This window comes from Triplophysa dalaica, chromosome 10, assembly GCF_015846415.1.
Source record: "Triplophysa dalaica isolate WHDGS20190420 chromosome 10, ASM1584641v1, whole genome shotgun sequence".
Lineage (NCBI taxonomy): Eukaryota > Metazoa > Chordata > Actinopteri > Cypriniformes > Nemacheilidae > Triplophysa > Triplophysa dalaica.
Genome location: NC_079551.1, coordinates 21,463,292 through 21,475,794, shown reverse-complemented (window position 1 = coordinate 21,475,794; position 12,503 = coordinate 21,463,292).

Sequence of the window (12,503 nt, the reverse complement as noted above, 5' to 3'; positions counted from 1 at the left end):
TAACACTCTTACTGTATGTAGTACAGTACCGCTCCAGAAATTATAACGAAATCAAGCAGTTTAAGTGACGTTAATATGTGATAAAATTACATATTAACAGTTTAATTGTGGATAACAAATGCGGGTTTATTTACTACACTAAAGGGGAAACAAACGACTGACTAACAAAATAACAAATGTTAACAAACAAAACATGAAACATAAATGCAGTAAAGAAAGGTAAGAAATAGACAAAGAGTGGCAGTTTTACAAACAGCTATTCACATCTGCATGAACCATCGAGGATAATCTCCTTTTGTAAAAAGGGGCTAAAGCTTAAACGCAGCTATTTAGGATATAGTTGATACTTGCATTGGTTCCCTGAGTGTGCTGGGACAAGTTCTGTGCGCGTTGAAAAGGTTCTATGAGTCCTGATGGTTTCAAAGCAAGCGGGTGAGTCCGTCTACTTCTTTCTTGGAGCCGGATTGGCTGACGAGGGTAGGACGAAGTTAGCCGATGTAAACTGCCGGATGAAATGTCTCCAAGGGAGAGACAGGTCTCGGTGACGTGCCGGGCAGGAGCGCGAGGACACGAGATGAGCCGAGCATCGATAGCTCAGTTTACGGCTGTTTAAGCTTGACGGGTTCACGCCCTTCAAAGTGAGTTATCCAATCTGATGAGCTGATTTTGGAGCGAAGCAAAGTTTCTTTGTTTTGCTTAGTAGCTCATTTGCATTCAGGATCACTTAGAGGTTTGGTGCTGTAGAACTCTTAGAATGACATAAAATCGATAGGATCGAAAACACGTTATTGTGCTATACATCATCTTTCCAGTAATGAAGAGAGAAACATTTAGATATAAAACATGCCAGGGTTATAAGTACATTGACAAGAAGTTCGTACAAGAATGGTAATATAAGCAGAATACAACTAAACACAAATGCTTTTGAGGTTATAGGCGAGTCCGAATAACATGGGGACAAACATACAATGTGGAGATGTAGGTTTGAATTATTTGAAACTATTCTTTTGTGGTTAACAAGAGGGAGACTTCAAGACTTGACTGACCATTTGCCCTCATTCCTGTTAACACATCTGGAGTCCATGTTAGTGTCAACGACCCCATCCTCCCTGTTGGGATTTCTTTGAAGTCCACGAGTGTTGGTTGGGATTTATCCTGGTCAATTGATGGATGTGTTACAAGAGGACAGTTGGATCAGACTTGCTGGCGCCGATTAGAGTTCCACTGAGAGGTCATGTCTTAACAACCCTCAATGGTCCTCTTTATTTCAACACCCGGATCCCCGCAACACCCCGCAACACTCTAATCAATGGTGCGACCCCTATTGAGAGGTCAGGATATTTTACGATGTTCCAAATGGTCACCTTTGATCTGGGCAAGATCCTAAACAAAAGCATATCAGAAAACTTCTTTCTTACCCTTACTGTTTTTTTGTTCATTATAATTATTCAATCACAAAGATTCTATAAACTATTCAATTCTTATTGACAAAATAAAACCAAGACCTTTTTCTTGGTACAATGCAGTTTAAGACAGTTTAAAAAGTATTCTTTTCAATAAAGGCTCCTCTCTCAGTTGCCATCCGTTCTTCTCTCGTTCCGGTCTTGTGTCTGTCCCAGAGCACTGCGCCCTGGGCACGACCACCCTGCGGACCTCAGCACCGTCCACCTCACCTTCTGCAGCTTCTCCACCACTGGCCAGCCTCTGTGGCAAGCGGGGAAGGCGAATTTATCATGATTGAGACGTCCCAGAATGTCAGATATGTTGCAGCCAGTACTCCCATTCAATGACTCTAAGGTGTTCTTTTAGCAGCTTTGTGGTACAGTACCCCCAATGCCGCCAAAACCTCTGTTTTTAATGTCTGCCATGCTCGCTCTAGATGTTGTGTGTGAGCTCTTGTGGTGGAATGTTAAAAATGTATTTTGTGACACACAGTGTGATGGTTATAGCCTTACTCTACTAGAGACTCGCAGGACGTGGGCTGACACCGGGTTCACGCGAAGGTTGTAAAACCTTGCGAAGGTGTTGGGCATAGCCCAATCCGCAGCTCTGCAAATGTGCCAGAGAGGCACCTCTGGCCATTGCCCATGAGGTGGCTATACCCTGTGTGGAGTGAGCCCGCACTGCCAATGGGCACGGGAGATCTTGTGATCGGTATGCCACCGTGACGGCATTCACAATCCAGTGTGCCAGTCTATGTTTGGAGACAGCCCTCCCCTTCTGCTGTCCTCCGAAACAGACAAAAAGCTGGTCAGAGCTCCTGAAGCTCTGGGTATGGTCCAAGTAGAGGCGCAGTCCGCGTGCTGGACACAACACGGAGGGGGTTGGGTCTTCCTCCCCAATGGGGAGCGCCTGCAAGTTCACCACTTGGTGCCGAAAGGAAGTCGTGGGAACTTTGGGCACGTATCTGGGCCTGGGTCTCAGGATAACATGAGAGTTACCGGGCCCGAATTCAAGGCAATCTGGGGACATGTAGAATGCTTGTAGGTCCCCTTCCCTCTTGAAAGAAGCAAACAACATCAAGAGGGCCGTCTTACTCGAGAGGTGAGGAAGATCGGAACCTCCGAGGGGCTCGAATGGGGGGCCCAGAGAGGCCCGCCAGGACCACATTAAGGTCCCAAGAGGGTATGGAGCGGAGACGAGGCGGGTTATATAAGGCGCACTAGTAGCACTTGGTTCTCCTCTTCCCTGACCTTGCACAGTGTCTGTGCAATGAGGCTCACTGGGGAGAAGGTGTACTTCCGCTTGTCCCGCGGCCAGCTGTTGCAAGGGCATCCGTGACGAGAGGGGCCTCGGACAGGGAGTACGAAAGCGGGCAATTGGTGGTATCGTGGGAATCCAAATGAGCTGGACCTAATCCAAATGAGCTGGACAGTGCGAGGGGTGTCTGGTTCAGGTTGCCTGGGATTTGTGTGGCCCGCAGGGAGCGGATCACCTGCACATGACTTTACAAGTCGTGTAAGCTGTCGTGAGCGTAAGCCACACTGACGATTGATGTACGCCACAGCTGTAGTGGTTTCTAGACGGGCCGTAGCCTCCTCAGTGCAAGTAGCACACTCCACAACTCTAGGTAATTGGTATGCCAGCGCAGGCGGGGGCCCGTCCAACGCCCCGCTACTGCGCCCGTTGCACACTGCACCCCACCTCTGCAGGGAGGCATCCGTCGTCACCATGACGTGCCTTGTCACCTGCCCAAGAGGGACCCCAATCCGGAGAAAGGCCATGGAAGACCAGGGGGTTAGGGTGCGTTCGCAGAGGGGTGTAATAACCATGCGCGTGCTGCCGTGTGCCACGCTCTTCTCGGAACTCGGTCTCATGTGCATCAACCCGAGGGGTATTACCCCCACCGAGGACTCCATGTGATCCAGGAAACTATGAAACTGTTTCAGGGGGACCGCTGGCTGCCTGAAGTGTTTCAGGGAAATCAACACAGACTGGGCGCGTACTGCGGACAGAGCGCAGAGTTGAGTTCCATACCGAGAAAGAGGATGCACTGCACCGGGGAAAGCTTGATCTTTTCTTGGTTAACCTGAAGTCCCAATCGATCTAGGTGCCGGAGCAAAAGGTACCTTTGTGTACACAACAGTGTCCTTTAGGTCGATAGCCATGGGAATTTATGGGAATTATCTTCCACGGGAATTCATTTCCACCATTATAACGGCAGCTTATATTCCACCGGATGCTGATTCCAAGCTTGCTATGAAAGAACTTCATGCAGCCATCAGTAAACAACAGACTCCTCACCCGGAGGCTGCATTTATTGTTGCGGGAGATTTTAATCACTCTAACTTAAAGACAGTGCTCCCTAAATTTCACCAGCATGTTTCCTGCAACACAAGAGGAAACAAAACTTTGGATCATGTCTATACAAACATGGCTGAAGCTTACGCCGCGAGCCCCTTCCCCCACCTGGGTCAATCTGATCACCTTTCTTTGTTCCTCACCCCCAAGTATTCACCTCTCATTAATTATGTGAAGCCATCAGTGAAGACCATCAAGGTGTGGCCTGCGGGGGCAGACTTTATACTCCAGGAATGGTTTCTAAACACAGACTGGAGTATGTTTGCTTCTCAGGCCACCAGTGGCTCTCACACGGACATAGACAGCTACACCTACTCTGTATTGGACTACATCAATACCACCATTGAAAGTGTCACAGCCCAAAAGCAGATCACCATATACCCTAATCAGAAGCCATGGATGAACAAGGAAGTGTGCCTCCTGTTGAAAGCATGCAACACTGCCTTCAGATCAGGTGATGCACAGGCCTGTAGTACTTCCAGGGCAAATCTGAAGAGAGGCATCAAAAAGGCCAAGCACTGCTACAAGTTGAAGCTAGAGGAGCATTTTTCCAATTCTGACCCTCGACTCATGTGGCAGGGCATCCAGGCCATTAGTGACTACAAACCCAACCACTCCATCCCCATAATGACAGATGCCGCCTTCCTAAGCGAGCTTAATGACTTTTATGCACGCTTTGAGAGAGACAATAAGGAACCCCCCACCAGGCTTACTCCTTCTACTGACCACCCAATCATCACACTAAACTCCACAGATGTTTACACTGCACTAAGCCGGATAAACGCACGCAAGGCTGCTGGCCCTGATGGCATCCCTGGTCGCGTACTCCTGGCCACATGGTGCTCAAACAACAACCTGCTCCTTAACACCTCCAAGACAAAGGAGATCATCGTGGACTTCAGGAAGGCGAAAGGAGGTACACACGACCCCATCCACAGTTTTAAGTTTCTGGGGACCCATATTTCGGAGGACCTGTCCTGGACCACCAACACCTCATGCCTGGTCAAGAAGGCTCACCAGCGTCTCTTCTTTCTGAGGACACTGAAGAAGAACTAACTGTCTTCAACTATCCTGGTGAACTTCTATTGCTGCACGATAGAGAGCATCTGACCAACTGTGTCACAGTCTGGTATGGGAACTGTTCTGTTGCTGAGCCCAATGCACTGCAGCGGGTGGTGAAAACAGCCAAGCGCATCACAGGAACTACACTCCCTTCCATTGAGGACATCCAGAAGAAACGCTGTCTGCGTCGAGCTCGCAGCATTCTCAAGGACTCCTCTCACCCCGCTCATAGACTGTTTACTCTCCTGCCTTCCGGTAGGCGCTTCAGGTGCCTCCGGGCAAGAACCAGCAGACTAGGAAACAGCTTTTTTGCCAGAATTGTTTCATTATTGAACTCTGCTCCCCACTGATTCCACTACCCCTCATAAGTTTAACTTTAATGCTGCTATTGCATTATTTACATTGCACTACAGGGCTGCCATGCATGATTGAACTGTACACACCAGTACTTCATGTTATCTGCTCTACCGGACTGTTTACACACACACAGCATCATTTGCACTTTATACTGCTCACTTGCACACAAGGAATATTACTGAATGCTCATTTGCACTAATGGACTACTCTCATAACTGCATTACCTCATCTACTGCACTGTAACTTCAATAACTGCACTAACTTCTCTACTGCACTGAGAACATCTCAGCTAGAAGGACGGGCTCGAACGCCTTCACCAACAAGGTGGTGACCTCAGTCCGTAGTACAGGAGCATCCCTGCCTCTGATTGAGGTTGAGAGGATCCCTCGAAACTTGGGCGGAGGTCTAGCGAATTGGATAGAGTAGCCGAGACGGACCGTTTACCGTAGCCAGCGTGACGGTGTGGGAAGCTTGAGCCAAGCACCCAGGGACCGTGACAGGGGGACTTGAGGTAGGATCTGCTTCATCGTTCCCCCAGGGGATGACAATTTGTAAAATTTGTAAAAAGTGAAAGCAAAGACTATTATTCAAGATAAGTTAATTTTAAAATGACGACAGCATAACAGTTTATATCAGTTTTTGATGAGCTGTTTGCTTTTTTCTAAGTCTTTTAAATGTTACATTTTATGCTTACAAAACTGTCTTTGAATGAAGCATGGTTTGTGGTATTTATGGTATTAGATTTTTAAAATGTGGTAAAGAAACTGAAATTAACATACAAATGACAACAGGAAGTGAAAATCAAACAAACAAATTAAAGAGCATCAAACTAATTTCATTGGTTATTTTTTCATTACAGGATACCTGGTCTGCTCTAATGCAGGATCAACAGGGGTCTTCAAAGAACAAGGTGTCCAAAATTCAGACATTGATTTATGTTCATTAAGGAAAAAAACAATGCTTAATTGAAAAATATAATGTAATGTTTTTTTTTTTTTTAGTCATATTTTTTATTTGTCTGTCAGTTTTTTGAATGTTGTGAGAAATGTGGTTGACCGGACAGAGTTACTAAGAATGTTCCACCCGTAAGAAGTTGTGAAGCAGAATGAGCGGGAACGCGATTTACTGTCCTTATGAGAAGGCAATACAAGACGCCGCTGGTTTGCTGAACGCAGGGATCTTGATGGGGTGTAGGAGTGCAGGAGGGTGTAAAAGTAAGCCGGTGCAGATCCAGTGATGGTCTTGTAGGCAAGCGTTAGTGACTTGAATCTGATACGGGCTTCGACCGGTAGCCAATGGAGAGAGATGAAAAGGGGTGTCACATGAGCCCTTTTGGGCTGTTGGAAGACGAGGCGTGCTGCTCAGTCTGAACCAGCTGCAGCGGTTTGATAGCCTTTGTAGGAAGACCAGCAAGGAGAGCATTGCAGTAGTCAAACCTTGAGATTACCAGGGCTTGGACAAGGAGTTCTGCCGCATGGTCAGACAGATAGGGTCTCACATTTCTAATGTTGAATAAGGCGTATGGGCTTGACCGTGTTGTCATTGATCATTGAAGGACAGCTGTTCATCAAATATGACTCAGAGGTTCCTGGCTGTTTTGGAAGGAGTGATTGTGGAATTTCAAAGATGGATGTTGAGATCATGTTGCACCGTAGTGTTTTATTTCTTTTAAGAGTTAACAATGAATTTATAAAAAATGCACAAATGGCAGATTGTAAATGTAATTCACGTGAAAAATTAATTAATACATTACTAATGAACCAAAAAATTTCACATTCTGTTATCTTTGGTCATCAATTTTTTTCGTTTTCTTCCGCTTATCCGGGGCCGGGTCGCGGGGGCAGCAGTCTAAGCAGGGATGCCCAGACTTCCCTCTCCCTAGACACTTCCTCCAGCTCTTCCGGGGGGACACAGAGGCGTTCCCAGGCCAGCTGGGAGACATAGTCCCTCCAGCATGTCCTAGGTCTTCCCCGGGGTCTCCTCCCGGTGGGACATGCCCGGAACATCTTCCCGGGAAGGCGTCCAGGGGGCATCTGGAAACGATGCCCGAGCCACCTCAGCTGGCCCCTCTCGATGTGTAGGAGCAGCGGATCTACTCTGAGCTCCTCCCGAGTGACCGAGCTTCTCACCCTATCTCTAAGGGATCGCCCGGCCACCCTGTGGAGAAAGCTCATTTCGGCCGCCTGTATCCGGGATCTTGTCCTTTCCGTCATGACCCACAGCTCATGACCATAGGTGAGAGTAGGAACGTAGATTGACTGGTAAATCGAGAGCTTCGCCTTTCGGCTCAGCTCTTTGTTCACCACGACAGACCGGTTCAGCGGCCGCATTACTGCAGAAGCTGCACCGATATGTCTGCATATCTACCGTTCCATCCTTCCCTCACTCGTGAACAAGACCCCCAGATACTTGAACTCCTCCACTTGAGGCAGGAACTCTGCACCTACCTGAAGTGGGCAAGCCACCCTTTTCCAAATGAGAACCGTGGCCTCAGATTTGGAGGTGCTGATTCTCATCCCAGCCACTTCGGCTGCAAATCGTCCCAGTGCATGCTGAAGGTACTGGTCTGATGGGGCCAGCATCTTACATCATCCTCAAAGAGCAGAGATGAAATCGTGTGGTCCCCAAACCCGACGCCCTCCGGCCCCTGGCTGCGCCTAGAAATTCTGTCCATAAAAATTATGAACAGAACCGGCGACAAAGGGCAGCCCTGCCGGAGTCCAACATGCACCGAAAACAAGTCTGACTTACTGCCGGCAATGCAAACCAAGCTCCTCCTCCGGTCGTGCAGGAACCGGATAACCCTTAGCAAAGCGTCCTGAATCCCATACTCCCGGAGCACCCTCCACGAGATGCCGCGAGGGACACAGTCGAATGCCTTCTCCAAATCCACAAAAAGTTGTATGCTGTACGTTGTAAGTTGTATGCTGTACGTTGTACACTGTACGTTGTAAGTTGTATGCTGTACGTTGTAAGTTGTACGCTGTACGTTGTAAGTTGTATGCTGTACGTTGTAAGTTGTACGCTGTACGTTGTACGCTGTATGCTGTACGTTGTACGCTGTACGTTGTAAATTGTAATTTGTACACTGTAATTTATACGCTGTGCGTTGTAAGTTGTATGCTGTACGTTGTAAGTTGTATGTTGTACGTTGTAAGTTGTATGCTGTAGGTTGTAATTTGTACGCTGTACGTTGTAAGCTGTACGTTGTAAGTTGTATGCTGTACGTTGTAAGTTGTATGCTGTACGTTGTAAGTTGTATGCTGTACGTTGTAAGTTGTATGCTGTACGTGTAAGTTGTATGCTGTACGTTGTAAGTTGTATGCTGTACGTTGTAAGTTGTATGCTGTACGTTGTAAGTTGTATGCTGTATGTTGTAAGGTGTATGCTGTACGTTGTAAGTTGTATGCTGTACGTTGTAAGTTGTATGCTGTACGTTGTAAGTTGTATGCTGTACTTTGTAAATTGTATGCTTTACGTTGTAAGTTGTATGCTGTACGTTGTAATTTGTATGCTGTACGTTGTAAGTTGTATCCTGTACGTTGTAAGTTGTACGCTGTACGTTGTACGCTGTAAATTGTATGCTTTACGTTGTAAATTGTATGCTGTACGTTTTAAGTTGTATGATGTACGTTGTAAGTTGTACGCTGTACGCTGTACGTTGTAAGTTGTATGCTCTACGCTGTAAGTTGTATGCTGTACGTTGTAAGTTGTATGCTGTACGTTGTAAGTTGTATGCTGTACGTTGTAAGTTGTATGCTGTACGCTGTAAGTTGTATGCTGTACGTTGTAAGTTGTATGCTGTACGTTGTAAGTTGTATGCTGTACGTTGTAAGTTGTATGCTGTACGTTGTAAGTTGTATGCTTTACTTTGTAAATTGTATCCTGTACATTGTAAGTTGTACGCTGTACGTTGTACGCTGTAAGTTGTATGCTGTACGCTGTAAGTTGTATGCTGTACGCTGTAAATTGTATGCTGTACGCTGTAAGTTGTATGCTGTACGTTGTAAGTTGTATGCTGTACGTTGTAAGTTGTATGTTGTACGTTGTAAATTGTATGCTGTACGTTGTAAGTTGTATGCTGTAGTTTGTAAATTGTATCCTGTACTTTGTAAGTTGTACGTTGTACGCTGTAAATTGTATGCTGTACGTTGTAAGTTGTACGTTGTACGCTGTAAATTGTATGCTGTACGCTGTAAGTTGTATGCTGTACGCTGTAAGTTGTATGCTGTACGCTGTAAATTGTATGCTGTACGCTGTAAGTTGTATGCTGTACGTTGTAAGTTGTACGCTGTATGTTGTAAGTGGTATGCTTTACACTTTACGTTGTAAGTTGTATGCTGTACGTTTGCTTATGTGCATTGACTGACCTCTTTGTGTTTTGAATTGCCTTGTTCCTGTTTCCCGTGTGTTTGGACTTATTATTTAGATTATCCTGGACCTTGTTGTTTTGACCCCCTCGAGGGAAGTTTTTTTTGTTTGAGTCTTGTTTTAGTTTCTTGTTTGCCCCATCGTGGGATTATTATTTTATCTAATAAATACTCTGTATACCCCTTCATTGCTGCCTGTGCTTGGGTTCTGTCCTTCCGTCCCGTGGCAGAATGAACAAGCCAAAACGAACCCAGCAGGCAGCAGCCTTGGACACTAGCAGTTCTGACCTTGCCCGTCGCCTATGCAGTCTTCGCCAAGAGAGTGAGACTGTGGATGGTTATGTGGGGAGATTCCTCGACATTGCTGAGCAAGGCATCTTCGGGGAGGTTGAACTGGATGTGCTGTTTAACACCGGTCTCAGAGACCCTCTCTTTCAGGCGGAAATGAGAGCAATGAAACTGTTGGACTTCAACAACGTGTGGCTTACCGCTGGGGCTCGATCGGAGTCCACGACTTCATCGAGCACAAGCTACTCCTCTCCGCTGGTCATGATACCTGAGAGTGGTCCTCTGCAGATCGGGGTTATGGTCACCGCCACACATCTCCCTCAGCCTCTCCAGCCTCTCCACAAACACCCAGTCTCACTGGCAAGCGGGGGAGACGGGAATCCTGGGGGTCCTCGTGCGAGGCTTCCAATCCCGAGCTGCCCACCTCATTCACCTTGTTCCATCAGCCGACCAGCAGGTGGGTGGCTCGGCTGAAGAAGAAGAGGCAACGGAGGGCGGCTTGGACCCAGGGGGTCCCAGTTCCGGTGGTCCCGAGTCCGATGGTCCAAGTGCCGGTGGTCCCGAGTCCGGTGGTCCAAGTGCCGGAGGTCCCAAGTCCGATGGTCCAGAGTCCCGGAGGTCCCGAGTCCGATGGTCCAGAGTCCGGTGGTCCCTAGTCCTGCCCAGCAGCCAGAGATCGCTGCCCAGCCGGCAATCCATTCCGTGTTCCAGCCGTCGTTGTCCCAGTCTGTCTTGTCTTGTTAGTCTTCCCCTTGATGAACACCTGGAGGTGTTCATTTAGGAGGGGCTTATGTCATGATTCCGCTATCATTTCATGTCTATTCTTGGTCTTGGGGCGGAGTCATGGCATTGCCTAAGGTTGTGCGTGGAGGGAGAGATATTGATCCTATCGGCTTGCTATAATCTTGCTCTGGTCTGCGTCTTTGTTCCCGCCATCTCGTTTCCTCGTCAGCTTTCCTTGAGTGTTCATCCCTATCACCTGGTCCTTGTTACTTATCCTCTGTCTGTCTCCCTTTAAAACATCCTCGTGTTCATTGTCCTGTGCTCGTTCATTGTATGCTGTACGTTGCAAGTTGTGCGCTGTATGTTTGCTTATGTGCATTGTCTGACCTCTTTGTGTTTTGAATTGCCTTGTTCCTGTTTCCCGTGTGTTTGGATTTATAATTCAGATTATCCTGGACCTTGTTGTTTTGACCCCCTCGAGGGAAGTTTTTTTTGTTTGAGTCTTGTTTTAGTTTCTTGTTTGCCCCATCGTGGGATTGTTATTTTATCTAATAAATATTCTTGTAGTGGAGTAGGCGGGGCGAGAGCCCGTGGGGCTCCCCTGCCTGCGCTTGGGTTCTGTCCTACCGTCCCGTGACAATAAACATTACATCATTTCCAATACCATCAATTTAATTATTTGCAGTCCCAGACATTGTCAAAGCAATCTAAGAGATCAAATCAAACAGATGTGACCTACTTTAGTTAAGGATCCTGAGCAAGCCTGATCAAATTCTCTTTAGTTACCCGTAGTTCTCCGAGCTAGCACTTTCATAGCGACCGTGGAATGCTAGTTCTTTTCGTGCAAGAATGGTTGTTGTGTCAATTAAGAGTTCGAGCACTGCTCAATTTTTTTCTCACAGTCTGGTTATGCTTTTCAACTTTTAAGTCTAGCACCTTCATGAAAGACATGTTCTATACGAACTCTACCCAATAGATTAAGTTTAACTTGGGCACTGACATGGTCACTTCAGGTAGGTGGAGAGTTCCTGCCTCAAGTGGAGGAGTTCAAGTATCTGGGGGTCTTGTTCACGAGTGAGGGAAGGATGGAACGGGAGATTGACAGACGGATCGGTGCAGCTTCTGCAGTAATGCAGTCGCTGTACCGGTCTGTCGTGGTGAAGAAGGAGCTGAGCCGCAAGCGAAGCTCTCGATTTACCGGTCAATCTACGTTCCCACTCTCACCTATGGTCATGAGCTGTGGGTCATGACCGAAAGGACAAGATCCCGGATACAGGCGGCCGAAATGAGCTTTCTCCGCAGGGTGGCCGGGCGATCCCTTAGAGATGGGGTGAGAAGCTCGGTCACTCGGGAGGACTTCAGAGTAGATCCGCTGCTCCTCCACATCGAGAGGGGCCAGCTGAGGTGGCTTGGACATCTTTTCCTGGATGCCCCCGGGACGCCTTCCCGGGAAGGTGTTCCGGGCATGTCCCACCGGGAGGAGACCCCGGGGAAGACCTAGGACATGCTGGAGGGACTATGTCTCCCGGGTGGCCTGGGAATGCCTCGGTGTCCCCCCGGAAGAGCTGGAGGAAGTGTCTAGGGAGAGGGAAGTCTGGGCATCCCTGCTTAGACTGCTGCCCCCGCGACCCGGCCCCGGATAAGCGGTAGAAAATGGATGGATGGACTAACATGGTCCTTTATTTGGAATGTCGTTGAACTGCCCGTTCCAAGATTTTAACATCATGAAATCCATGTTTTGAGTACCAATTGACAGAAAATACTCTCCCTTGTTTATCAATATTGACAGTGCGGTCTTCCGGCAGATTTGATTGTGTTTTATTCTCCTCAAAAGACAAGGTGTCGAATAAAAAAACACGTAAAATTCTGTCAACAATCGATATCTCCTCTGCCTCCGCCATC